Source organism: Salmo trutta, chromosome 39, assembly GCF_901001165.1.
Source record: "Salmo trutta chromosome 39, fSalTru1.1, whole genome shotgun sequence".
Lineage (NCBI taxonomy): Eukaryota > Metazoa > Chordata > Actinopteri > Salmoniformes > Salmonidae > Salmo > Salmo trutta.
This window is the reverse complement of record NC_042995.1, coordinates 20,348,587-20,376,373: the sequence shown is the minus strand read 5'-3', so window position 1 is coordinate 20,376,373 and position 27,787 is coordinate 20,348,587.

Sequence of the window (27,787 nt, the reverse complement as noted above, 5' to 3'; positions counted from 1 at the left end):
AGGTAAAAGCATGAGTATGTACAAGAGAGCTGGGGCTCAACAAGATGAATTATTTACAGGAGCGTGTTTGAACAGGTACGGAAATAATCCTCCAGGAAAGCGAGAGTGGATATCTTTCTCACTGTCACTCTCTATCTCTCTCTCTTTTACCATCTCCGGCTTCTCTCTGTCTGCCTCTCTCTCCCTCTCTCTCTCTCACCATCTCTCTATCTTTCTCTCTACTTCTCACTCTTTCTCCCTCTCTCCCCCTCCAACCTGGATAGATGCAATATAGTAAACGTAAACTTGTCTCCCTCCATTTAATGTATGTTATGTATCGTATGTTAACTAGTGGATGTCTATCATCGTCCATCATTTCGTAAAAATCTGTTACGAATTACAATTCATATGATTTGTTGCTAAAGGCAATTTGCACAATATGCTACACATTTGCAATACGTAACATATCATACGGATTCCACTTTGTTGTGGCTAGTTAGTTAGCTAGGTGGCGCGGTGGCTAATGTTAGCTAGGCTAGGGGTTAGGGGAGGTTAAGATTAGGGTTAAGGTTAGTGGTTATATGTTATGTTACGTCTAGTCTCTGAGGCCAGGCTGCTCCCTCTCCCCCTCTTCTGTCTCATCCTTCGAGACAACAACTTGTGAGTGAAGAGAGCCAGAGCTCTTTAAACATATCACCCCAGTGCAGGATCAAATATTAAAGGTTATTGGTTAGCGTGAGAGCATGCCCTCGGATAGCACTGAGAGGAGCAGGTAAACTTTCCTCTCTCTTTCAGGGTAGACAGGTTGAGATATCGGACACTAGTAAATATTGGATGCAAGTGTGTGTTAGCCAAGGATGTTCTCTTCTTCTTCATCTTCTGGGCCCGGGATTTCTTGCATTTTACTCTTGGAATGAACTCAATTATAGAAGTATAATTTAGATGTAAATTCTTTATATCATATTTTGCCCAATTTTCTCATCATTTTATATCAAGGAGAGCAGAAACAAATGTAATCGAGATCACCTCTGGTCTTTTTAAGCCAGCCGAGACAATATACTTTCAGTGTGAGATGTACAGAGACTTACCATTAAATCATCCATGACTTACCATTAAAGCTGGATGTAAAAACTAAAGTCATATGCCATCTCCTATATGATACACTACATGACCAAAAGTATGTGGACACCTACTCGTCGACCGTCTCATTCCAAAATCATGGGCATTAATATGGAGTTGGTCCCTCCTTTACTGTTATAACAGCCTCCACTCTATGGGAAGGCTTTCCACTAGATGTTGGAACATTGCTGTGCGGACGTGCTTCCATTCAGCCACAACAGTATTAGTGAAGTCAGGCACTGATGTTGGGCGATTAGGCCTGGCTCGCAGTCGGTGTTCCAATTCATCCCAAAGGTATTCAATGGGGTTGAGGTCAGGGCTCTGTGCAGGCCAGTCAAGTTCTTCCACACCGATCTCGACAAACCATTTCTGTATGGACCTCACTTTGTACACGGGGGAATTGTCATGCTGAAACAGGAAAGGGCCTTCCCCAAACTGTTGCAACAAAATTGGAAGCACAGAATCGTCTATAATGTCATTGTATGTTGTAGCGTTAAGATTTCCCTTCACTGGAACGAAGGGACAAGTAGCGTTCTCTTGGCATCCGCCAAACCCAGAATCGTCCGTCGGACTGCCAGATGGTGAAGCGCCATTCATCACTACAGAAAACGCATTTCCACTGCTCCAAAGTCCAATGGCGGTGAGCTTTACACCACTCCAGCTGACGCTTGGCATTGCGTATGGTGATCTTAGGCTTGTGGGTGGCTGCTTGGCCATGGAAACCCATTTCATGTAGCTCCTGACGAACAGTTCTTGTGCTGACATGGCTTCCAGAGGCAGTTTGGAACTTGTGTTGCAACCGAGGACAGACAATTGTACTCGCTATGTGCTTCAGCACTCGGCGGTCCCGTTCTATGAGCTTGTGTGGCCTACCACCTTGTGGCTCAGCTGTTGTTGCTACTAGACGTTTCCACTTAACAATAACAGCACTTACAGTTGACCGAGGCAGCTCTAGCAGGGCAGAAATGTGACAAACTGACTTGTTGGAAAGGTGGCAGCTTATGACGGTGCCACGTTGAAAGTCACAGCTCTTCAGTAAGGCCATTCTACTGCCAATGTTTGTCTATGGAGATTCCATGGCTGTGTGCTTAATTGTATATACCTGTCAGCAACAGGTGTGGCTGAAATAGCCAACTCCACTCATTTGAAGGGGTGTCCACATACTTTTGTATGTATAGTGGCACAGTAATATGCATTGTGACTCAATGTCTACGCAATGAATAGGGCCTTCTTGCTCACCCATGATGCCCTGCCCTCTTTGCTGTGCCTGTTAGCCTGCATGGTAGTGCCCAGGAATCTTTGTGTGTCCCCTTGCAGCTTGATTGCCACCGTACTGTCCTGTCCTACAGTCAGCGTCACAGAGCGTGCAGTGCGGTGAGGCACGGCGAGCGGAGAGGAGAGGTGGCCGCCGGCAGGAGGATAATTAAGCAAGCGCGATGACAGCTGCGGCAGGTCTTGAGCAGAGCCTGGCTCCACTGGGCTGAATTAATGGCATCAGCAGCCTCGCTAGTCCTGGCCCCGCCAGGCCCACCCACCGCCGCCACCATTAAAATTTGATCATTAATTATTACCCTTTTTCCCCCAAGCTGCCCGTTAGCGTGGCCTAACTGCCCCCTTTCCTTTCTCACCTGTACCCCGTTCCTTCCACGCTGCCACACACCCTCACATTGTCTCCGTTCAGCTCCCTCCAGGGGAGAGTCATCAGTCATCAGGTACATATGAAGTGGGACTTTCCCTTCTCATATCAATAGAGAGATCACTGACGTCACTACACAGGGCTGTGGCGGTGGGGATGACGTTACACCTGATTATTCACAGTAACAGAGAGGGAGATGAGAGGGGGAACTGTTGTGACTGGCTGGCTGGCACCAAGCGAGTCCTCCCCCTCATACACCCTGTTATCACTAGGCTTGCTGTGTGAACGGGCTGTTTCATCATTCCAAGGTCTGGTAGGGAATCCTCTTTCCATTCTCTTACCCACTGTTGTGCTCTGTGTTTATGAACCCACTGTGGGTGGATGGATGGTGGATGGTGTAACACCAGGGCAATCAGGCTCGATGAGACTTCTACCACAGGTTTCAGAGCGGTATTTAGACAAACCTCTCAATTAAGGACTAATCTGGGCCTGTCCCGATGTTCATTTAGTTGAGGAAGTCTCGGCTCTGGAGTCAACCTGAGTGTTGCCAAGCCAGCCTGTTAGGGTAAGACTCAGAGGAACCTTTTAAGATTGAAACCCTGGCATCTGACACCGGCAGCTTTTAATTGCATTCCGTTACACAAGATCCCAACTCGGACTCCATTGCCTGTCCCTTTTTAAGGAAGAAATTACATAGCATGACCTCTGGAGAGAAAATATGCGGTGACAATTGTCCTGCTAGAAATAGTATATATGTACTGTACATAAGTATTCATTTATGCCATGTCATGGTGGAACATGTCTTTTGTTGAAATAGTCCTTCTATACAGTATGTCTTATATATAGAAATAGTCATTATAGAAGTTGTCCTATAGAGATAGTAATGTAATAGCCTTTTCGTTATCTGTAAAAACAGGTAAACAATGGCAGTTCAACTCTCTATATATAGCTGCTGCTGTTGCTGTGTAAAACATAATTAGCAATATTTAGCAAGTACTTGTAATTATTTTCACTCCTAATCTTAATGAGTAATTATTTACTGTTTGTAACATATTAGACATGACATACTATTGTTGTGCCTTTGGGCATTTCTCAGTGATAAACCACAATACAATACCAATCAGAAACGTATCTGTTATTTGTTCATGCTGACAGATTTGTTCAATTTTTTTTTCTTATTTGGCAAATGTTTGGTGAGAAATACAACAAAAACGATGTGTAATCTCCCAGGCCCCATCCCTAAATCCTTTCTCTCTCTCTCCCTCTCTGCCCACACACCATACCAAGTGTTACACTAAGGTTACATAATCACAGCCGGCCTCCTCTATCTGTTTAACTGCAAGCACAGCTGTGGTTTCTGAGGTGTCCCTTTTCTTTCCCCTGGTTGCAAAATCTCCCAGGCAGAAGAACAGGTGTGTATAATCGGCCACCACCGTTCAGCTCGTGCCACGGGGAAAAAAACAGCCGCTATGTGTGTGTGTGTGTGTGTGTGTGTGCGCGTGCGTGCGTGCGTGCGTGTGTTTGATGGCCAATGGTCACGGTTGCACAACCCCATTTTCCTGTTAACCATTGCTGATGATGAGTCGCTCCACCTCAGAGCCGCTCTCCTTACCCCTCTTGCCATTCGCAGTTGATCTCGTGATCACCTTACCTCTCCAAAACACTTGCGCACGATTACCATATCCTACTGGGCGGCTACGAACTTCCTGTATGTTTGTGTTTCGAGGCTGTAACCTCTGACCGTATTCATGTATGACACGACTGAGGTTAACATGTGATTCACCTCCAGTCACAGGGGTTTATTGGCTCATATTAGAAGCTGTATCTGTTCAGGTTCCCTCCCCGCCATTGAGCCACTCAACTCCACTGGCCTTCTGTTCTCAATGAGAAGAGGTTATTCAGTGTAGCGAATGTGTCAGTGTGCACAATGGTAATAGCCTCGGGCCTCTAATTGTGTCGATTGATTTGAGTTACTGAGTGCGAACCATAGAAATTCTTATCTTGAGGGGAACATCTTGAATGAAAGGACTCGGTGATGGCATGTCTTTTTCACAGTTAACGTTCCTCTCGATCCACATTAGAGACGCAGATCACGAGATGTGCTGACCAAACGTGTGCAGCTCTGTGTAACGCGGCGGGCCTCTGCCCCTCACGTCTGGCACTGGGCTCCTTTCACAGCACTTAAACACCATTCAATTGATATGGGCGTTAATGCGTAGCCCACGAGAGGAGCCATTTCTGCATGACTCTAGTCTTGATGTGTCTGCGTTTCAGGCTTGTAGTCAGAAGGGAAGGAAGCCTATACCGTGGAATTTGTAATTATCAAGATTGTGCCTCGGAGCCTTAGTGAATGAAGGAAATGTCTTTACTCTGAGTGTACAGAGATGTCAATTTAGGTCCTGCTTCCGTTAATGCTACTCTGAACTTGAATTAAACGCATCCTTCAGTGTTGTCTTTGTATGAGATGGTATGGTGGCACGACGGTACTCTCACTTCAATTATTATCCATTAACGAAGGAACAATTGATCCAATCCAGTGGTGAGTAAGCCAATAATGATACCTTGAAAGGCTCCACGTTTTGGGGGGTGGTGCGTGGGGATTAGTGCCCCCGTGGATCAGACGCTCTGGAGCTATGCAATCTGGGGACCTCCTGCCTCATTTTGATTGAATCCCACTCTGAGAGCCTGTGGAGAGGTGCTGCTCTCCGTATGCCATTGTTCAAAGGCTCGCCTGCAGTCATGGGGGACAACAATCAATGTGACGCAAACAGGAAGCCAAGCTGGAAGACAGTGGACAGACTGTCCGTCACAGAGTTGGATAAAACAAGACCGGACTTCTTAGGTAGCACTCTGTAACATTGTTTTTGAAGGGCAGCTACATTAGGACTTCCTAACACATTCATAAGCCATACATAACACGTTCATATGTCGTACATGAGCATTTCATAAGACCTTTTCTGTCTGTTTGAAATAAAATAAAAATTAAAAACTACTTGCCAACCATTCACACACAAATGTATGTTATTCACAGATGCATTCATGAATACCTGATGTCAAACATTTTTTGTATAGTATCAATTTTGTGCAAGGTTGTGTTCAACAGCGATACATTTTCTGATATGAATATGTGAAAGGATGTGATTGAAGAGAAGAGATCAAACATGAAAAAAGGGTAAAAGAAAAAGAGTCCTGTGTTAAGTTGACTGTGACAAGTTATAATCGCTGAAAATATGTTGCTGACATTTTCTTTTCATAGCCACCTTGTTTTTTTTATTTTTTTTTATTTCACCTTTATTTAACCAGGTAGGCAAGTTGAAAACAAGTTCTCATTTACAACTGCGACCTGGCCAAGATAAAGCAAAGCAGTTCGACAACATACAACAACACAGAGTTACACATGGAGTAAAACAAATATACAGTCAATAATACAGTAGAAAAATAAGTCTATGTACAATGAGCAAATGAGGTGAGATAAGGGAGGTAAAGGCAAAAAAAGTCCATGATGGCAAAGTAAATACAATATAGCAAGTAAAACACTGGAATGGTAGATTTGTAGTAGAAGAAAGTGCAAAGTAGAAATAGAAATAATGGGGTGCAAAGGAGCAAAATAAACAAATACAGTAGGGGAAGAGATAGTTGTTTGGGCAAAATTATAGATGGGCTATGTACAGGTGCAGTAATCTGTGAGCTGCTCTGACAGCTGGTGCTTAAAGCTAGTGAGGGAGATAAGTGTTTCCAGTTTCAGAGATTTTTGTAGTTCGTTCCAGTCATTGGCAGCAGAGAAGTATATGGGGCTTTGGTGACAAAACGGATGGCACTGTGATAGACTGATTGACTGCATCCAATTTATTGAGTAGGGTATTGGAGGCTATTTTGTAATTGACATCGCCGAAGTCGAGGATCGGTAGGAAGGTCAGTTTTATGAGGGTATGTTTGTCAGCATGAGTGAAGGATGCTTTGTTGCAAAATAGGAAGCCAATTCTAGATTTAACTTTGGATTGGAGATGTTTGATGTGAGTCTGGAAGGAGAGTTTACAGTCTAGCCAGACACCTAGGTATTTGTAGTTGTCCACATATTCTAAGTCAGAACCGTCCAGAGTAGTGATGCTGGACGGGCAGGCAGGTGCAGGCAGCGATCGGTTGAAGAGCATGCATTTAGTTTTACTTGTATTTAAGAGCAGTTGGAGGCCACGGAAGGAGAGTTGTATGGCATTGAAACTCGTCTGGAGGGTTGTTAACACAGTGTCCAAAGAAGGGCCAGAAGTATACAGAATGGTGTCGTCTGCGAAGAGGTGGATCAGAGAATCACCAGCAGCAAGAGCGACATCATTGATGTATACAGAGAAGAGAGTCGGCCCAAGAATTGAACACTGTGGCACCCCCATAGAGACTGCCAGAGGTTCGGACAACAGGCCCTCCGATTTGACACACTAAACTCTATCAGAGAAGTAGTTGGTGAACCAGGCGAGGCAATCATTTGAGAAACCAAGGCTATTGAGTCTGCCGATGAGGATGTGGTGATTGACAGAGTCGAAAGCTTTGGACAGGTCGATGAATACAGCTGCACAGTATTGTTTCTTATCGATGGCGGTTAAGATATCGTTTAGGACCTTGAGCGTGGCTGAGGTGCACCCATGACCAGCTCTGAAACCAGATTGCAAAGTGGAGAAGGTACGGTGGGATTCGAAATGGTCAGTAATATGTTTGTTAACTTGGCTTTCGAAGACCTTAGAAAGGCAGGGTAGGATAGATATAGGTCTGTAGCAGTTTGGGTCAAGAGTGTCCCCCCCTTTAAAGAGGGGGATGACCGCAGCTGCTTTCCAATCTTTGGGAATCTCAGACAACACGAAAGAGAGGCTAGTAATAGGGGTTGCAACAATTTCGGCAGATAATTTTAGAAAGAAAGGGTCCAGGTTGTCTAACCCGGCTGATTTGTAGGGGTCCAGATTTTGCAGCTCTTTCAGAACATCAGCTGACTGGATTTGGGAGAAGGAGAAATGGGGAAGGCTTGGGCGTGTTGCTGTAGGGGGTGCAGTGCTGTAGACCGGGGTAGGGGTAGCCAGGTGGAAAGCATGGCCAGCCGTAGAAAAATGCTTATTGAAATTCTCAATTATAGTGGATTTATCGGTGGGTAGTTGGGAAGTGCAGTGGGTAGTTGGGAGGAGGTGCTCTTATTCTCCATGGACTTTACAGTGTCCCAGAACTTTTTGGAGTTTGTGTTGCAGGAAGCAAATTTCTGCTTGAAAAAGCTAGCCTTGGCTTTTCTAACTGCCTGTGTATATTGGTTTCTAACTTCCCTGAAAAGTTGCATATCACGGGGGCTGTTTGATGCTAAATGCTAATATTTGTCAACAAATATAACACATTCCTCACTAACGTAATCCTGTAAACTACAAAAAAATCTGTCTAGCTATTCCATAAAAGATGTCAACATGAAACCATTGTCAATTACATTAGGATATGAATCCATCAGAGGTACTGTAGCTATGACAAACCCTTGGTTCACAGAGAAAACCATTATATGTCCTTTTAAAGTGCCAGAACTGGAACTGGTGCCTTAGCCATGCCTTGCAAAACACACACACACACACACACAAACACACACACACACACACACACACACACACACACACACACACACACACACACACACACACACACAGAAAGGCCTATCTATCCCCCCCTTCTTGGAGCTGTTTGCAAATCTCCATCTGAATACACCCTTCAGTGCTCTGCACACCTTGAGGTTAGCACATCTCTAATCATTATTTGATGACAGAAATCTGTAAGCATCCCATCCTCAGGAACAAGAAACACTGTTCCTTAGCAACCAGGCCGGGATATTCAAACAATTTCATTAAAGCGTGGCACCTCTTAGCAGGTGGGAGAGTGTGAGGGTAGATAAACATTCAACAACCAGATGATCGGATGCCATATTTGCCAACATCACAATTGATAACCTCAATTTGTTTACAAGACGCCAGAAATTAGACGGTAAGTGGATTACCAAGCAAGGTGTCACCTTAAATACTCCAGAAATACATGCATATGTTCTCTTGTGTTCTGAACCAAATGCTGGGAAATGCTAGGCTTACTATTAACCCTTAACCCTTGGTAAAAATGTACACATCTATACCTAGATTATTATTTTTTTGTCATTCTGAGAATGAGTTTATTAGCGAACATCTAGGTAGGAAGATGTTATTCAATCAGTATCTCTGCAGAAAATGGTTAACCTGCTGTCTCAAAGGTAACTTTGTCATGACGTTACTGAGGTGGTGCTGGCCACAATTTAACAGACCCACCTGAGATGCAGTACGGAACTATGTTCCAATATGTAACTTCTTCAGTGGGCCAAATACATCCTGTGCTACCTTACCTTAGTTGTTTTTCAGGTGAGTTGCAACATGGTGACATTCAATTCAAGTGAACCTTGGCTTGACTTTGACCTCACCTATCGTTAGACAACAGTTAACGCTTATTCATTAACGTGATGTGTTTAAAAGTCACTCAGGTTGAAAAAGATGTGACTTGTTAGGCCCCAAAACTGATGACACCTAAGGACGGTGGCCTTAGTTATTCCCGAGAGCGGTATGGATGAGTAACATATTCATATAGTTCACAGCTGGAGTTACTTTCCATACTCCATAGTGGTCTGCTGATGCGCCCCTTAAAACAGAATAAAACGCATTCTCCATTGAGGCGGTATAGCAAGCAAATGTTAGTGCTGCCTACTGCAAACATAGACAAGATATACTGTATATTATATCTTGAATGTAAACCGAATCTTAAGCCAAAATGGAGAGGATTTTTCTTGGTAGTGAATTTGGTTAACAGAAGCAGATCCACAGGACGGGGGAAGAAAGTAACTCATTTTCTGGAGTGGTGCAGACTGACTTCGCAAGTGAACGGAGAGAGAAGCCAACCTGGTGTAGATCTGTGACATGGAAATAGTTTCTTGTTCTTGGCAGTCGACGGAGTTTACAGCCTTCTGTCGACGTTCAGAACGTTCCTTTTGTAAAGCCTCTACGCTACAAAGAGTCACAAAGAGAGATCAATGAGGTTCAGACGTCACGTCCAAATACTGTCAAGCACATGACATGAGGGTCAATTAATACAACTGAATGGGTGCTTCAGGACGGAATATTATCATTTTGTGTGGTCTAATATTCCCGACGCGGGGTGTTGCTTGTGTGTTTTAGTGTAAGTGTTCCATCCCGCCCCTCCTCATCTCCAGCTCGGAGTGACATAAATGAACTGACATTACTGTTTCTCCCACGATCCACCACCATCTCTCTGAGTCTGACACCTCCGAAAGATGACATGGAAATACATATCTACGGAGGGCCCTGACAATGAGAAGCTATACAAAGCTGTAGGGAGAGAGAGAGAGGGAGGGGGACTTTAAGTGTTGTCAATGTCACATATATTGACTGATGACAACAACAATGATAGAAAGGTCCTCGGCGGACGGCTGGGAGAAAAGAACTGCTCAGAATTTCATATGATGAATCAAACATTCTTAACAAGACGTGCGGAGGCATTTTAGCCCCCATTTCTTTAATTACATTACATTAATCAAAAGCCTTTCCAGGACATTCATCTGAGCAAAGTGTCACCATGATGTTCTGTAAAAACATCCTTTACGGAGGCCTCTCCACTGACAGCAGTATCAATTGTCCTGTCTTAAATGATCACGGCCACTGCATTACTTGGAAATTAACAGCTAGAATTTATGTGAGTGCCTTCCCTGGCTTCCTCCACAGCTGACTCACAGAAACAAATAATTGAATTGGTACAAGTACATAAACCATTCCAGTGGCTAATGTAACAGGCCTAACTGGTTTAACTAAGGGCAAGGGCACGAACAAGAGTGGGGTTATAAAAAAAATCCTAGCCTGCACTCCTCTTTCTCTCTCTCTCTCTCTCTCTCTCTTTCTCTCTCTCTCTCCAATTGTCCTATGCTTTCCTTTCTTCATTAATTGGAAGAAGCATCTGAACCATCTGCCTTTCTCAGTTGCATTTCCTGGTGGCGCGGTTGTTTGTGAGAGGATAGTGTCTCTGTCGGAAACCTCAGCAGCAACAGAGAGTGCTTTTACTAGGGCCAGTAATAGCTTGACATGCATCAGGCTCAACAACCAAGGCCAAGGCCTCTGTGACGTTGGCACTGAATGTACTTCACATGCAATAACATATTGAAGGTGCTGAGAAACCTACATTAAAATGGTTCATATACATTTTGGACGTATTGCATCATCCATCATTCAGATAGCAATGATGATAAAACATTTGATTCTACTATTATTAATATGATGATATTGAAGACCAGGGTCAAAAGTATATTGATTATGCATGTTATGTTTGTGAGTATATTACGGCATTGAAACATATTTGTGTTATGCAACATAAGTGAAAATGCTCCGTTGTTGCTGTAACGTAAATGTGTGTGTGTGCAACGTAAATCTACCTGTATATTACACATCCCACATATCCTCATACTATACGCCTTAGTCATTTGCTTGCGTCTGTAGTAATGTCATTCACCCTTCTTTCTGACTTTGTCTCCATTCCATGGTTTTTCCCAAACCAAAATCCACATTTTATTTCTTTATTTCTTTTCCTGAAGCTTAGAGTCAGAATCTCATTAAATAAACTGTGGCCTGCGAACCTCAATAAACATGTAATCTTTGAATTGCAAGCATGGTCTTACACTAGGTTTCAGACACTATGCCCCTTTGATGAAAACTTCTGGGGGGAAAAAAAACTGAAAGATAACTAGAGAGAGAATCCAAAGCAACAACAACAAAAAAAAATCTTGTTTTGACTCTAAGATTCATTTACAAGTTTCCTTCACTGGAAAAAGAAAAGAGATATGAGTATCTTTTGATATTTATCAGGCTGAACCTCACCAAAGATCTCTCCCAGGACTTGCCCGTGTGACAATTATACCAGGTTGTTCCTTGACACTGTTTCCATAGGCAAGTGGCCAAAGTGAACCTCCAGTCAAAATATCCATGCCAGCTAACAAGCTTGTTCCCTCTCCATAGACCCAAGAAGAAAGAGAGACGTGAAGCCTTGAGACATGAACAAAAGCATAGAAATAGAATGGAGAAAGGGGGGGGGAAACAACTGATAGGGCCCCCCAAAAAAAAGCCGCTGGAGTTTGCGGAAGAAAATGGTGTCAGCGACTTGATGTGATCAAGGTGTTGTGTAGATAGCTCCTGAAATGTCCGCGGCGCACCAACACAATGCCAGGCAGGCTGGAATAGTACAACCAGGCCCCTGGGTATTATACCCTTTTGTTCCCCCTTTTAATGACCTGCCTTGATTCCATAGCCCTCTTCCCTCATGCTACACCCTGTCTATTTAGCCCACAGTCATGTCAGCTCGTTGCTTCCATTGCTCAATCTTTACCCCTCATTTATGTGTGTGTGTGCTTGTGTGTGTTCTTGTTCAGAGCGTTGTCTTACAGGAGCTCCCGTGCCAACACAATGGGCATCTAAACTCATTAAGTAAATTCCAAAAGGGCCATTAACAAATGATTTCTCTTTGGCCAGAGATATCAGGTTTAATTAGGTGACCGTTTTTGACGGGGTGCAAAAACAAAAGGCGTTCCTCCTATTTGAAAAGGTTGAGGTCCCGCTAAGGGCCTCACGTTTCCCTCCCCACTGTAGCCGACTAATGACTGACTGAGGAAGGGTTTAACAACAACAAAAAAATACCCTGGGAGAGGGCGACAGGGAAGGTCCCTGGGTTCCCCCAGCCCACCCCCAGCTCAGACAAAGGCTTTCGTCTTTGGGACCCCTTTCCCCCCCACCAGGTGATTCCAATGTCCTCATTCTGAGACAATGGGGCGACAGACACACCGATTGTAAACACTTCAACTGTGCTGCTAAATGGACTAAGTCGAGCCGGCAGCCCGTTTCACCCCCAGTGTCAAGTACAGTGTGGACCACCATTGCGATTGTCCGCCAACTTTTGTACAATTAACCATGGAGGCCAGACCGTGTTGTCTGGGCAATGTGAACTAGCGTGTATGATGCCTGGAGAAATGTACCTTTCAGCAGGGCCGACTGCGGGACAGTGTGTGTGTGTGTGTGTGTGTGTGTGTGTGTATGTGTGTGCGTGTGCGTGTGTGTGTGCGTTCCAGCACTAACGTGTCTTACCCTTTCCCAATGAATATTTCCTTTATTAACATTCTGCTACCTCCTTGTACGCCATGAATAACCAGGACTATTCCTGCTTTTTAATTCACTTACGATCGGAGAACTTTACCAGGCTGAATTATCCACTCATATTTGAATGGGATGTTTTATTATATTTTAGGAAAAATGCTTCAACATCAAGTCACCCTTTCAAAACGGACAGAGTTGACCTTTTTTTTTATAGTTTTGTATGTGTGAGTTCCTAAGTGCATAACCCCCCCCCCCCATTTACTCAAAGAGCACAGCATTCTTCTGTTAAATATAGAACCCACACTGTGAAAAGAGGTCTTATATCTCTTTCAGTGTTTGAATGGTTGTCAAGGATTCACCACTAACATTGTAAAAAGACAGGCCTCTTAACATTAAATTTATAAAGTATGGCACTCTAGTAAATTGCATTTCCCCTATGCAATGTGTGCATGTGTGTGTGTGTGTGTGTGTGTGTGTGTGTGTGTGTGTGTGTGTGTGTGTGTGTGTTAAGAAATACCTTCTCTATTCTTCCACATTTGCATTCCATAGGAATCCAAATGAAACCCAGATGTAATATACTGTGTGTTCAGCTTGGGACATATTTATCCCAAGACTATTATTTAGACACCATGAAATCATCACAATGTACATCTTTAACCCTAGAGCTTAAATAAATTCATACCGAATCTTCAGCCCTCTCAGCAAGCCCCCGATCGACATTTCAAGTCCGATATCAATTTGATGGGATGTCATTTGTTGTGCAGATTGTGGACATGAGTGTCTATCCAGGTCTACCTAACCATTCTACTGCTGACAACTAGACTGGACAGGGCTGATCCCTCAAACCACACAGCGGTTAGCTCTCAGTCAGACAGACCAGTCAGTGATGTGGCCTGTCTCCAAAACAACAGTCTCCCCCTCTCCCTTGTTCCTCATTCAGAATCAGAACAGAAGCTCCTCTAAATTCAAAAGCAATCTGGTTACATTTATCACTAACACTTTAGTTGAAGCACATGCACGCAACATCCTTTATAATGCCTTATAATACACGTGTGCAATGTGTTATAACACTGACTATTAGCCTTCCTAGTAACTCAAGTGCTTATGAAACGCTTTGCCTACCGGCGTGTTCCATTACCACAGGACTATGGACTCAGATGGTGCAGCAGGCTTGGGGCTAATCCTGCGGTGTATCCAGGAGCCCCCCCCCCAGTCCCCCTGGCCACAAGGCCAACATTGTAACCCCCCCAGCCGGACCCAAACAGGTGCCAGGTGGCACCCCCCTTACCCACCCACCCCCAGCCTCCTCCATCTGTCCCAGACGAGGAGTATATTTCTCTTCCTCTTGCTCTGCGCTCCTGTGGCCTCCAATCGTTCAAGACTCCAAGCCCTTGTTTAACTGGAAGATTCAGTTCAATTTGACTTGATGCCCCCCCCCCCCCCCCCGGTGCCACGTAGCGAGAATAAATATGACTCCCGCACACACAATTTTACCTCGCATTCATTGTCAATGTTTCGGGTTCCGAGACCTTTTTCCAAGACCCCAGTGCCACATTCATAATCCCATTCACACAACTCTCCAGGAACAGCCACGGGAACCAGATATGTCTCTCTCCATACCTTGAAGACCAATAAAGAGGGTAATTGCCAACAGGTGGAGGTTTAACATGCTGCTGACTGTGGCCTTTAACGCCCTACAAATCATGCTGCAGCTATGTAAGTCACATTGCTTGAATATTTTTTACATCTACTTTCAATGCGACTTTGTTTGAGCATTTCCAGTAATGTCGATGCAACCAAGACCACACTACAAGGAAAAGATGCACTTCTACTGCCTATCCTACTAGCCTCTATCTCCTGTCGGTTGGTATGGGCTTTACCTTTCATTATGTACTGGGGTTATGACAATAAGCAGATCAGTATTCTTAAATAACTGATTGTAAATAGTTACAGTTAGTGTTGGATTCCCCCCACTCAGTGTAACGATGTCTCCACCGTGGTAATTCAAGACTTGTGTATGGTAATACACTATACCATCATAACCTGTCTGGTCTCATTTACTTTCACCTACAATGGCCACATAGTGATGTGGCTGTGTGTGGCTTCTCCCCTACTGCCATGTTTTACTCTCCCAGACTCCTGAAGCTCTGTTTGCAATTTAAGCCCGCAAATTAGAAGCATAAGTCATCTGTTTTCTATAATCCCCTGTCAGGGCAAGGAGCCATTGGCCCTGCATACTATACTCTACTCTGCCTGGACTGGACTGCCAGTCTACAGTCTCTCTCGCTCGCTCTCTCTCTCTCTCTCTCTCTCTCTCTCTCTCTCGCTCTCTCTGTGTGCGTGTGCGTGTGTGTGTGTGTGTGACAGACTGCTCCAACACAGGAAAAGACGAAAGACATTTATCAGCTCATCTATCCAGATCATTCTGACTCTCCGTTCTTGTAACATGGCAGTAGTTTTGGATTTAGCCTTTGAGTGTCAATACTTCCTCGTAAGTTACTCTTACTGCAAGAAATACACCTAATCCATTTCATAATGCAATACTTCTTTGGAAAGTGAAATGTGTTGCACGGCCTTATTTGGGAAGAGATGACTCCAAAATGCTTGTTGTTTTAGGAATTCATTAACCTGATGAAATCTGTAGCTGTATGTTTTTGTGTGTGTGTGTGTGTGTGTGTGTGTGTGTGTGTGTGTGTGTGTGTGTGTGTGTGTGTGTGTGTGTGTGTGTGTGCGTGCGTGCGTGCGTGCGTGCGTGCGTGCGTGTGTGTGCGTGTGAGTGTGACTGCCTGTCTGCGTGCATGTGTGGATGTTTGCAAGTCCATCCGTCCGTGTGTGTGTGTGTGTGAGTAAGGTGGATTTGTCTGTAAAACCGTGGCAAAGGTGACGTGGCCTACATGCTCACTGACAGCTTTATAGGCTCTGTGCCCCGGAAAGAGGAACTGCACTATGGGAAAGGAAGCTGGCTATTGTCCCAGACAGACAGGCAGGTAAAACACTGGGCTCAGGGACCAGCTCAGTGCTGCTCATTTTAACTGAAACAATCTGGCGCCCGCGAACCAAACACACCTAGCAGTTACTCAAGCACAAAGCTAAAAAGTGTCAAGTCAAACAAGGGCAAAGGGGATCCTCTTTATTATTGCACTTATGTGAAGTATCTACCTATCAGAGCGTTACCGTGACACCCAATGAGATTGTTACAAGAGGGGAAGTGAAAGTCTACTCTAAATTGTATGTGTTGGGCATGAATGATAGGTGTCATAGATTCAACATCAATGAATGAATGAATGTATGAAAATAAACATTTATGAATTCAAAAACGAATGAACGAATGAATGACTGACTGAATGTGCCTCGATATCAAGTGGCAACTGGCTGACCGTGACTTGCCCCTACAGTATATCTATGCGGAAGGAAAAAGGCATTTCAGCGCTAACGCAGCTCTAATTGGGCTGAAGTAGGTCTGTTTGAAGTTGGTGTATTCAGAAAAGCAAAATGTAACACCACCATCCTCATTATAACTTATCTAAAAGGCAAAGCCTCGTGATAATGAGCAATTTCCAAAGGGACGTGCGGTAATGCAGAGGGAAGATACTGTGTAATTGTGTCAAATCGCTGGAAGTATTTCAACTTGAAAAAAGGACAATACACGCTAGGTTAAATACAGTAAAGACCAACTATTAAACCTGTACGCAAAAAAAATACAATTCTACTGCAGTAGGGTTTCTAGCTCAAAACTCTCATTTTAATATTGTAAAAATTCGAAAGGTTTATGACGTTATAGTGAAGATAAATGTTTTCCCTTATGATATATGGTTGTAGGCTGTCCTTTTTAGTCATAACTGAAATGGCACTAGAACTCATAGTGACTGAGGATAAAACACCTTACTCCATCATGACAGTGAAAATAGAGCTATCAACCCCAATTGGCTTTGCCGGTTGATAAAGATCAAACAGTGTTCCTTGAATATACTACTTTCAGTTGCCGCAGCCACATCAGGGCTTCATCCCAAATGGCCACCTATTCCCTATATAGTGCACTACTTTTGACCAGGGCCTTTTGAGAAGCAGTGCACTACATAGGGACTATGTTGCCATTTGGGATGTAACCTAGGAGTCAGAGTGCTCAGATCAGGTGACAGTTGATAGTTACCCAATCTGCATTTCAAAGCCTGTTCCCTCTTCGACAAGAGAGGCCATTTAGCTCTTGGTTTCGCTGTGATCGCTGGCTGATGAAGCTGCTGATGTTGGCAAACGCCTTGCTGCGTAAAGCTCTTTGTGTACCGTCGTGCAGTTGTTTATGTATCTGTTGTAGAGGTACGATGTGAACGCTAGCCCACTGCTTTCATCTGTCTCCACCAGCCGCTCAACAAAGACTGAAAGACTCAAAAAGCTCCTCCTGAGTTGCAGTGATTATCAGTGGAATCGGCGGGGAACATGGTTGCGTGGGACCTACTATTACGTGTATTTCACCGTGTTGTATAGTCAACCACATGTGCCACGTGCGCCGATGTAATAAATGGATGCTTTCAATACAATTGCGTCCCTCAATATTGTATTTTTCTTGTTCTTGATAAATAACTGTCGGAAACTTCAAAATGCTTTCCATGAAATGTCCAAAGGCTCTGTACAGTTTTGTACCAGCAGCTAAAACATGTCGGTGTCATATTCAAACCAAACATTTTATGTCTGTCTGGTAGTCTATGACCAATCGTGTGGGATGCCAGCAATCTCCGTTGAAGAAAAAAACAAACCTAGGTCTGACCCATACCAACCTCTCAGTTCATAGTCTGTGTTAAATCTAGAGAACGTTCCTTGGTCCAAGCTAAACACATTTGGTCATGGTTAGAAAATGTAACCTCTCTCAGACGTAGAGTATTCCGGAGAAGTGGGAGGAGAGCAGGATGGCGGGTGGTTCTGGAGGTTGAGGTGATTGTTAACGTAATGTACTGCTCTTGATTTATCCTGGAAAACAAAGGCAGAATGTTCTCTTCACCTGTGACCGCCCACTGTATATCAGTCTGCCAAGTTATGCTCCAGAGGATATTCATGTATATGTATTGAATTTGGTTTTGTTTTGTCCTGTCTCCTAATACACCTAAATATGCAAATCTATACAGGTTCTGTAACCTATCACTGGCTATGTTTATAAATATTACTTTAGAATACTGTGAGACACCATGAACCAACAAACCTTTTCTTATTCATTGTACATAACCTTTCCAAACTTCGCTCATATTTTGTTGGCGTCAAACCACCTGATGCAAAATCAGTCTGTAGCGTTAGTTTCCTAGCTAGCATTCCCCACCTTGCAGTTCACTGACATGAAATCAGATAAAATAACAATTGTATACATTAGGTATTACCTAATCGTGTAGGGGTGAGAACGTTTCCACAAGGGACTTGGTCTCTATCTTAACTTGTATTTTCCAAGCATTTTGAAAGTCGACCTCTCGCAATTCCCTCCAAGCCAACCCTCGCAAGGATGCTTGGCTACACCGAGGACATAAATAAAGTGGGAAAAGTAGGCTAAATAGCTCAACAATCGTCAATTTCTTTCCCCGTACAAACCTCAGCGGCAGGCGGTGACAGGAGTGATGATATATTTTGTGGATACACGGAGGTGCAGTGACTTAATACAGCACGGGGGAATACCCTTTTTACGGCGGCCTTGTAAATGTTGCAAACTGATGTTTCCAATTATAATGACTCAGAAATGGTTGGGTTCATACCCTTGATGCCTAAAATAAGCAAAGACCTTTTAATCCATTGCTCAGAGCTTTAATGGCTTTTCGATGTAGTCCCAAATGGCTCCCTATTCACTATGCAGCACACTACTTTTGACCAGACACCATTTGGGGGGGGGGGGGGGGGGGGGAATAGGGTGGCATTTGGGAAGCAGAATTCAGCAAGCCGTAACTCAGATGTTATGAGGAAATATGGCTTCATGAGGGAGACAGCATATAGTGGAGGTGGAGTTAGCCACACACCAAAGGAGATCTTTTCCCCAGTTGGACCTGAACCACTCACATAGCCTCTGAGTGGTCTTGAAGGACCGGCTGTAACTGACAATAGCTGACAGGTCATAGCAATGAGATTTATTTTATTTTACACGATGCAATTCACCCCTGTTCTTATGGAAAATACTATGGCAGTGTACACACTACACTCTTAGAAAAAAGGGTTCCAAAAGGGTTCTTCGCCTGGCCCCATGGAAGAATCATTTTTGGTTCCAGGTAGAACCAGTTTTTAGTTTGGGATTCCTCAGAGGGAATCCCAAAGGGTTCTACCTGGAACCAAAAGGGTTCTACCTGAAACATAAAAGGGTTATTCAAAGGGTTCTCATATGGGGACAGCCAAAGAACCCTTTTAGGTTCTAGATAGTATCTTTTTCTCTAAAGGAGAACTCCCAACTAGATCGAACTGCCAACAATAACCTAATGATATAAGTAATTCAATTATACTACAGCGTTATATTAACAAATACTGTACATTGCCATTCATGTTACATCTTAACAGCTACGTTGCCTTTTGGGGCTACCATATGTTAAACATATTTCACATTGGGGAAAATATCTTGAACTATCTGTGCAGACTGCTAGCGTGGAGGTTGACCTCCTGGTGTAGCAAAACGTTTTCAAAAGCCTTTGCTTTACTCAGGAGATAACCCTGCATACCTGATTAGCTGCAAATAATTCTTTTTCATAACTCTGTCCATGATGGCCAACAGAAAGTTATGAATGTCCTGAGTATCAGTTCAAGATAGCAAAGATGTATATAGCAAAGACGCATATGGAAAAGACTCGTATAGCAAAGGATTATTTAGCAAAGACTCATATAGCAAAGACTCATATAGCAAAGACTTATGTAGCAAAGAATCATATAGCAAAGAATCATATAGCAAAGACTCATATAGCAAAGACTCATATAGCAAAGACTCAAATAGCAAAGACTCATATAGCAAAGGATTATTTAGCAAAGACTCATATAGCAAAGACTCATATAGCAAAGACTCATATAGCAAAGACTCACATAGCAAGACTCACATAGCAAGACTCATATAGCAAAGGATTATTTAGCAAAGACTCATATAGCAAAGACTCATATAGCAAAGACTCATATAGCAAAGACTCATATAGCAAAGACTCATATAGCAAAGACTCACATAGCAAGACTCACATAGCAAGACTCATATAGCAAAGACTCACATAGCAAGACTCACATAGCAAGACTCATATAGCAAAGACTCATATAGCAAAGACTCACTGAAAATATCAGTTCAAGATATGCAAAGATTAGTGGGAGGAACCTTTAGTAGCTTTTGCTCTCAGATGACTGTACAGTTCCTCACGAGGACCATGGATGTTGTTGTAGGCCTACTGGTGATGTCCCGGTGCTCCGGCCTTGGCACATTCTCTACCACAACACTGTTAATCACTCTTTCCTACAGTGCGTTATCAGGTGAAGACTCTCAAAAGCAGGGACAGAGTGTGCATGTGTCTTAGTTGCACACGTGACATAACAATCCGTGATTCACAGTTTAGTCCACTTTTATTTGCTACCTTGTATCTTGAATATAAGTACTAAACTGTGTGTTTAGCTAGTAAAAAATGTTGAATACCCGAATGCCTTTGAATTGAAAGTTCTACTAAATGTTCATTGCAGCTCTTGAAAGCCCATAGAAGATATCCCATATGACAGCGATATGGTGCAGCTATCTGGAGGCGTTGAATGATTGCTTAAACTGCAGCTGTGCCTCCATGGCCAGGCCAGGGCTTGGATCTAGGAAAGCAGGGGCTCCTGGGGGACAGGTTCTGGGCCGTGTTGCTGTGTACGTTGGACCAATCCTATATGTCAGTGTTCTCTGCCTGAAATGTGTGTATTTTCCCCTGGATCAAGGCAGCTGTCCCCCCCTCCCATTAAGGCAGATATTAAAGTGGGTGGTGGCTGTGTGTGTGTTTGTGCGTCCGAGTGTGCTCTGTGTCCGTGTGTGTGTGTGAGAGAGTTTTATTTTCCTTTGACTGGCTGTTAGCAACGGGATGCCAGCATGTATTTAGACCCTCCTGCTCGACTTATCAGCACGCCCTGTAAATCTACCTGACAGCTCTTTACAGGTAACCTTAATCCCTCTGATTTAATTCAGTTTCGGAACTGTCAGGAAGACCCCCCCCCTTTCCTCCCTCTCTCTCTCTCTCTCTCCCTCTCTCTCTCTCTCCCTGTTTCTTTCTCTCTCTGGGGGGAGATCAAGCCCTTATCCCATTTCCTGTGTTGCCGAGTTACTGTAACATTCAGGTTCCAATGTTGTTTGCGAAAAGGCCAAATCCAACATTTTGATACCTTGTGAGAGATCAGCCGCCGTCAAAACGGAGCGTGAGCGCGTTGCTCGTTCAGATTATATTTTTGGAACATTTGTCAGGTTTTTTGTGTGATAGATACAGTATGTGTGGGATTTCCTAAACACCAAGGCAAACACTGTATAATCTTGTTTGATAATACTGCTTTTCTCAGAGTTTATATACGACATCAGAACACAGCAAGACGCTGAAGAACACTGGAATTTTTGTGAGCCGTGCAATTTCTATTGCATGAAGTAAATATTTCAGCAATGAAATCTCACAACAATGGTTGGACGTGATGAGACATAGACAGAGGCTTAAACTGTTGATTTACATAGGTTATAATTGATAGTGTTTTATTATCATTCCTTGCATTCACTTCCTTCCTGACTGAGACACAGTCCTGTTTTTCTCCGAGAGACCTGGCTTGTCATGTGATGACACACACATACGCACGCACACGCACACACACATTGACAAGGTCAACAGGTCTTGCGTGCTTCCATTGGCCAGTCACATCCTCTGTTTTCCACTGAAAAAAATCAAGCATCACCTTCTTACTGAGATTAGACCTTGCTTCCTGAAGACTACTTCAGAGGTGAAGTAGTTGAAGGAGATTTTAGCTTTTTTTACAACCAAATCTAAGTGGCATATTGTAGAAGGGTCCAGACACTTTTTTGGCGATTTCACTTGTTTTTGAGAAACTTACCCCAACCAGCGAGTCACTTCCTCATCCTCGTTGTGCAGTACAGGGGGTCTGAAAAAACACCCAAATACGTCTTTTAAGAAACGGAAAAGCTCTCAGTATAGTGATGCAGGTCTTTAGATGTTGTACACATGAAATTGTTTCATTATGAACTTAATCCACAACGTTATATCCCATTTTGTGAGACTCAAGCTGTTTCCCCTTTCCAACTGTTCCATTCTCCGTGTAGCCTGCTGCTAGAATGGATGGAGAGGTATCTCTCGAGTTGCAACAAAATGGAATATAACAGTTCGTAATGATACAATTTCATGACACAATTTAATATTAATACCAAAAGTGGTGTGTGTGTGTGTGTGTGTGTGTGTGTGTGTGTGTGTGTGTGTGTGTGTGTGTGTGTGTGTGTGTGTGTGCGTACGTGCGTGACTGATACAGTTAGGGGGAAGAGTTGCCCCTATTTGTCAGACTACATTTAGATAACAACCCCCCAAAATTAAGGAAGACAAAAGGAGAAGAGGGGCCCAGAAGTTTAGCCTATTTAACTACAACCTGTTGGACGGTTTCCTGTTCCTCCTCTGTGATGGGATGGCCATCACTAGTTGGCGCACGCAGGGAGCTCTGTAAGGTTGTGTTATCTCTGACCTGCAGCTTTAGCCCCACTGTCTCAGCTGCCAAAACACTCCCATTCAACATTGTGCTGAGTTCATCAAAGCTCTGCGGCCGCGGCCCAGAGCCACAGATCCCCGACAGGACAGGAAAGAGCAAGACAACCACAGCAGTCAGTACCATCACTCTAGCTGGCCACAATGCCTGGGGACTTCCATGACAAGTCCTATCTCCCTACCGGCCGCCTGGGCTTAGCTATCAACCTCCCACAGGTCACGACCACCAGGTCCCTCTACACACGTCCACCACCAGCCCCCACACTCCCACACCCCCAGCCCAGCCTAGGAGGCCCCAACCCACGTCCTCTCCACTGTCATGGCTGTCACTTGACTTTCGCAACCAGCCCTCTTTTATCAGAAAACCTGAAGCCCCAGCAACTGACAATGGAGAAGAGCTGCCAAAGACCGACCCTTGTGTATATTTAGCGATGGCTAGCTTGGCAGGCACCCATCCGAACTGTCGACCTGTCAGACGCTCGCACTGTCACCATGTCCCCATTTGATTATGTTGTGAGGAGTCGCATGGGGCTCGGTTTTGTATTGTTCTCCTGCATGTTTCAGTACGGTTCTGAAATGAAGAGCTCAACTGGATCCGTTTCTCTCTAGCACGGAGTTCAAACGGATGTTAATTATAACAGAATATTTAGAATGCTTAAATAGACACTAGAACCACATGCACTGCACCAGATAAGCACAAACATAGGATAGGAATAGTGTGGCACAACATTCCTCTTAACAATTATCAAAGGACACATTCATGAATATTATTATTCACCTCGGAACAGGTTAACGAACCAGAGTGGTGCATCTTATTAGAATTCTCCTAGGTCCTAGCTCTTGGCCTCTAAATAGCCTAGAGTCCTCATCATAAGATGACAGCTCGCAAGAGTGAGTCAGAATTGTGCTTGTTACATGAGAATGTTATTTTGAAATACGGGGGCAGAACATTAGCATAGGCCTACCTTTCGCTGTGCACATTATCGTACGTTGCCCAGATTGAATCAGATGTATGAGAACATTGTGAAGGAGCGCGATGCGTGAAAGGCATCCTCACTTACCTCCACTCCAGCATCTAACCTTAATACAATCAGCCGCGCACAGTGCAGTGGTGCAAATGTTGAGCTTTACTCTTACATCTAAACTCACGGGCATAACAGCTCCTCCACAACAAGGCTTTCAACATGAACACGTGACGGGAAACACGTTTCGACTGTTACCTCTGTGATGACTTTGTTCTTGGTATTGACTTGACTGGCGCGCGTGCGTGCGTGCGGACAAGGGTTCAGATAGTACAACGTTCTCATCAACAGTCAGTTGGTAACGATCATTGAACACCTTGTACTAATGAAGTCTGTGCTAATGTCGATATTTAGTTATTTCTTCAGCGGAAAGTTTAACTATACACGATAGATGACACAGTCATTTAAGGATCACTTCAGTAGAACGGTATAGACCACTTAGCAAAGGGTTTCAAATGGGACCTAATAGGTTTTTTAGTGTTTAAATGGTCTCTGCCAGGTTAATGGGATCTACAGTGGGAAGTCTGTGCTCGACATTAAAGCCGCATAGACGACTACAGCGGCCGACGAGTCAAGTGTTATTAACCTTTGACCTATTAGCCTGTCTGCAATCAACCGTCCGATACTCAGGTGAACTGGAACGCAGCGCGGAATGTGTAAACATGCCATTTGATGTTCTAATCTTCCATTTGGTGTTCTAATCGTGTAAAGTATTCCTGCACATACTCGGGGAGGGGTGGGGGGGTGGGGGGGTGAAGCATTGTTTGTATTCTAATTATCTGTTTGTTTGGGTCAGCGTCCATCATAATGGCTTCTCCTCTGCTGGCCCACAGCTGACCTTGATATCCGGCATTATCATTGAGGATTAGCTAGCGAACCGTCTTAACCAATGTCGGAGAGGCAGAAAGTGTGGTGTTGCCACCTTTGGTAGATCTCATAGATGCTCTTAGCGAGCGAGTTAGCTATGGAAATGCTGCCGAGGCCTTTCAGCATTCTCACTGAACTGCAAAACTCCAATTATGTTCCTCCAAACAGTGCTAACCAAAAGACAAATACCACTGCATGGCCTGGCACATGTTACAGCCAATGGCTAAACATAACACACGGTTGCTCTCTCTCGTCTATGCTTTTGGAAATGTTTTTAGACACCCGACACAGATACATCTTTGAGGTATTTGTGAGAAGAAACGTCTTGTTTTTAAAGCCAAACACGTCTGTCTTGTATGTGCTGCTTGTTGCTGACCCGTGCTTGTTTAATGTTGTGTGTCTTGAAGTGGGAGGAAATGGGATTAGAGACACAAGAGGCCAAGTGTGTCGAGCGGACGGACAAAGCGTTCTAAGAGTCCAGTCGGGAGGTGACATATTTGGCAGAGCTCCCCTGAACGTGACACGACCGAACAGGTGCACAGGTACTAGAGCTAGAACACCTCAGCTTCCTGCCCCGAACACTCTCCCTACTCTCCCCACTCCAATCCAGTCCCCACACCTCCCCCATAGCAAGCTCCTTCCCAGCACACACCACCAAGATCCCAACAGGTGCAGAAGCTCAAGTTTCAGCACTTTTTTTGGGGAGCTGCTTCAGAAATAAATGCACAGCTTTAGTAAGGCTCCTCTCTTTATCTCTCTCCTTCTCTCTCTCTTTCCTTCTCTCTCTCTCTCCCTCTCTCTCTGACGTGCTTTGCTGGGAACAAGCAGGGATGTTAATAACCAGCAAGGTACACTAATCTCTGATTGCAACATTTGGTTTACCTTAATCTGGAGGGACTGCTGTATTAAAGCAGGAATTATACTAATCAGTTCAAGGCCTCTTGCATATAAAACTTCCCATTAGGCTTAAAGTACAACAGCTTACTGCTCATTCGCTAGGAGGGCTACATCTGCCTCTCAATAAGGCCTGTCTCTAATTTTCAAGGTACAGAGTGAAAAGGGGAGGGGACAGAGCTGTAGAGAGGGACATCAGTGGCAGGGTGGGCAGTGTGCGACAGTTGTTGGGGGATGGGTGGTGGTGGGTGGATGAAGCAGGAGGAGGAGTGAGCGTAGTCGCCCATCTCTCTCTCTCTCTCTCTCTCACTCTCTCACTCTCACTCTCTCACTCTCACTCTCTCTGTCTCTCTCTCTCACACTCTCTCTCTCTCTCTGACTTTCTGAGAATCTGAGAATGTGGAAACACAAAGCCAGCTTTGAAGAATCCACTGCATCATAACATGTGTTCATACCCTTGGCAGTTTTTCCTCCCTCACTTCCTCCCTCTCCCTCCCTCTAACCATCTCCATCTCTCCCGTTCTCTCTGTCCATCTTACTCTCTTAATCTCTCTTTCTTGCTCTCTTCCGCACATGCGCAAATACAGACCCGTACGCACGCACGCACAAACACACACACACACACACACTTCCGACTCACTTGGTCAGACCCATCTCGGCCAGACCCAAAGGTTTGTGGCGTTGATTTTTCTGAACCCTGCAAACTATAAATCCGACTGATTACTCTGCACTCTTTTGCTTGACTGAGCCTTTACAATCAGACGTCCCCGTTAACAATAAGGCCCTGATGAATCAAACATCTATGGCATTAGTTTCACCTAGCTGCCTCTTTCCCATGTACCGCACTCTCTTTGTCAGACCTTGTTTGATGAGAAAAACGACTGACACTTGGTGCACCTATTGATAAACAATTCTGTAATGAGGGTCCAAAAAAGCCAAATATAACTCGCTGGAGGAAGCTGGGGAGGGAGACAGAATACTAGGGCAGAGAAGAGCTCTTGGGTTTAGGGTGGATTTCGGTGTGGAATTTTTTTGTTAAAGCTTTTTTATTTTGGCAAGAAAAATAAGATATAATTGGATAAAAAAAAATAATAATAATCGTCACCTTATTATTTATCCTAAATATTTGGGGAAATACTTTGAAATACGTATATTCAAAGACCCATTGACACTTCATAGGTAGTGAAACTATAATGTTTTTGTTGCGAGACTGAAATACAACAAAGATGTTTTTATGTAAATTATCTGAGAAAATGAAAGTATTTATCTATTTCCAGAACATTAACAGCAATTGATAAAGCATTCCACGTTTTAAAAAAAAAGCACAAGGTCAAACAATAAACCGTAATATCCGTGGACCATGCCATCGCTGGCAGAGGATCAAACGTAAACTTACTGTTTGGGATACAAACACCTATTTGTTAGGATAGAGCTAAACCAACAGGAGAGAGGAAAAGAGGGAGAGGGAGTGAGGGAGGAGGGAAAGGAGGGGGGTGAGGGAGGGATGCGGGTGATGAGAGAGAGGGGGGGTGTGAGAGAGAGGGCGAAAGAAGGGGAGTGGAAGTGAGTGAGAGAGAGAGAAAGAGAGAGAGCGAGGGAGAGGGGTGAGAGAGAGGTGGGGGTGGGTCAGCAAGTGAGAGGTGATGGGGAGTTGAAGTGAGTGAGAGAGTGAGAGAAAGAGGTGGAGAGAGGGAGAGAGAGGGGGAGTGAGAGAAAGAGAGAGGGGGTGAGTTAGAGAGAGTGAGTGAGACGGCGAGAAAAGAGAGGGGGGGATTCTAACAGTGTTTTCCAGTGACCGTGTCGTGCTCATGGTTCAAGGCCACAGACCTCAAAACCCACGAGCTCGGGCCCTGGTCCTGTCCCCTAGACCAGGCTACTGAGGACTGTCTCATACTGTGGCTTAGACTTGTACGCTGGGTTGTGGAAAAACATGTCAAAGTGGTCTAAGAGGTGAACATAGGGGTGAGAAAAGGTTTGAGCCACCCACAATTCACCTGTAATTGGAAACAACTTTGCAAAACAAGTGTCGGAACAACTGATTAGCCCCGATGTCAAAGATCAGATCAGTGATGTCAAAGATCAGGTCAGGGACAATGGTTAACCTTTAGCAGATGATATGGAGATTATAAAAAGGCTAACTTTATTGTTATGTTTTATTAAATGGATAGTAGTTTATGTAGTTTAACGCTCTGACAACAGATATAGTATGCACTAAATGAAAGCAGAAAGGCCCCATGCACAGAGTACAGACATAACCATTTACATAAAGGAAACACCTCTATTTGTCTGTCAGTACACACATCAAACAAACAAAAGAGTCTTTGAATTCCTGGTATTTTGTTACACCCACCTATTCATTCAGTACCTCACTGTGAATATAAGGGACAAAACAAGTCA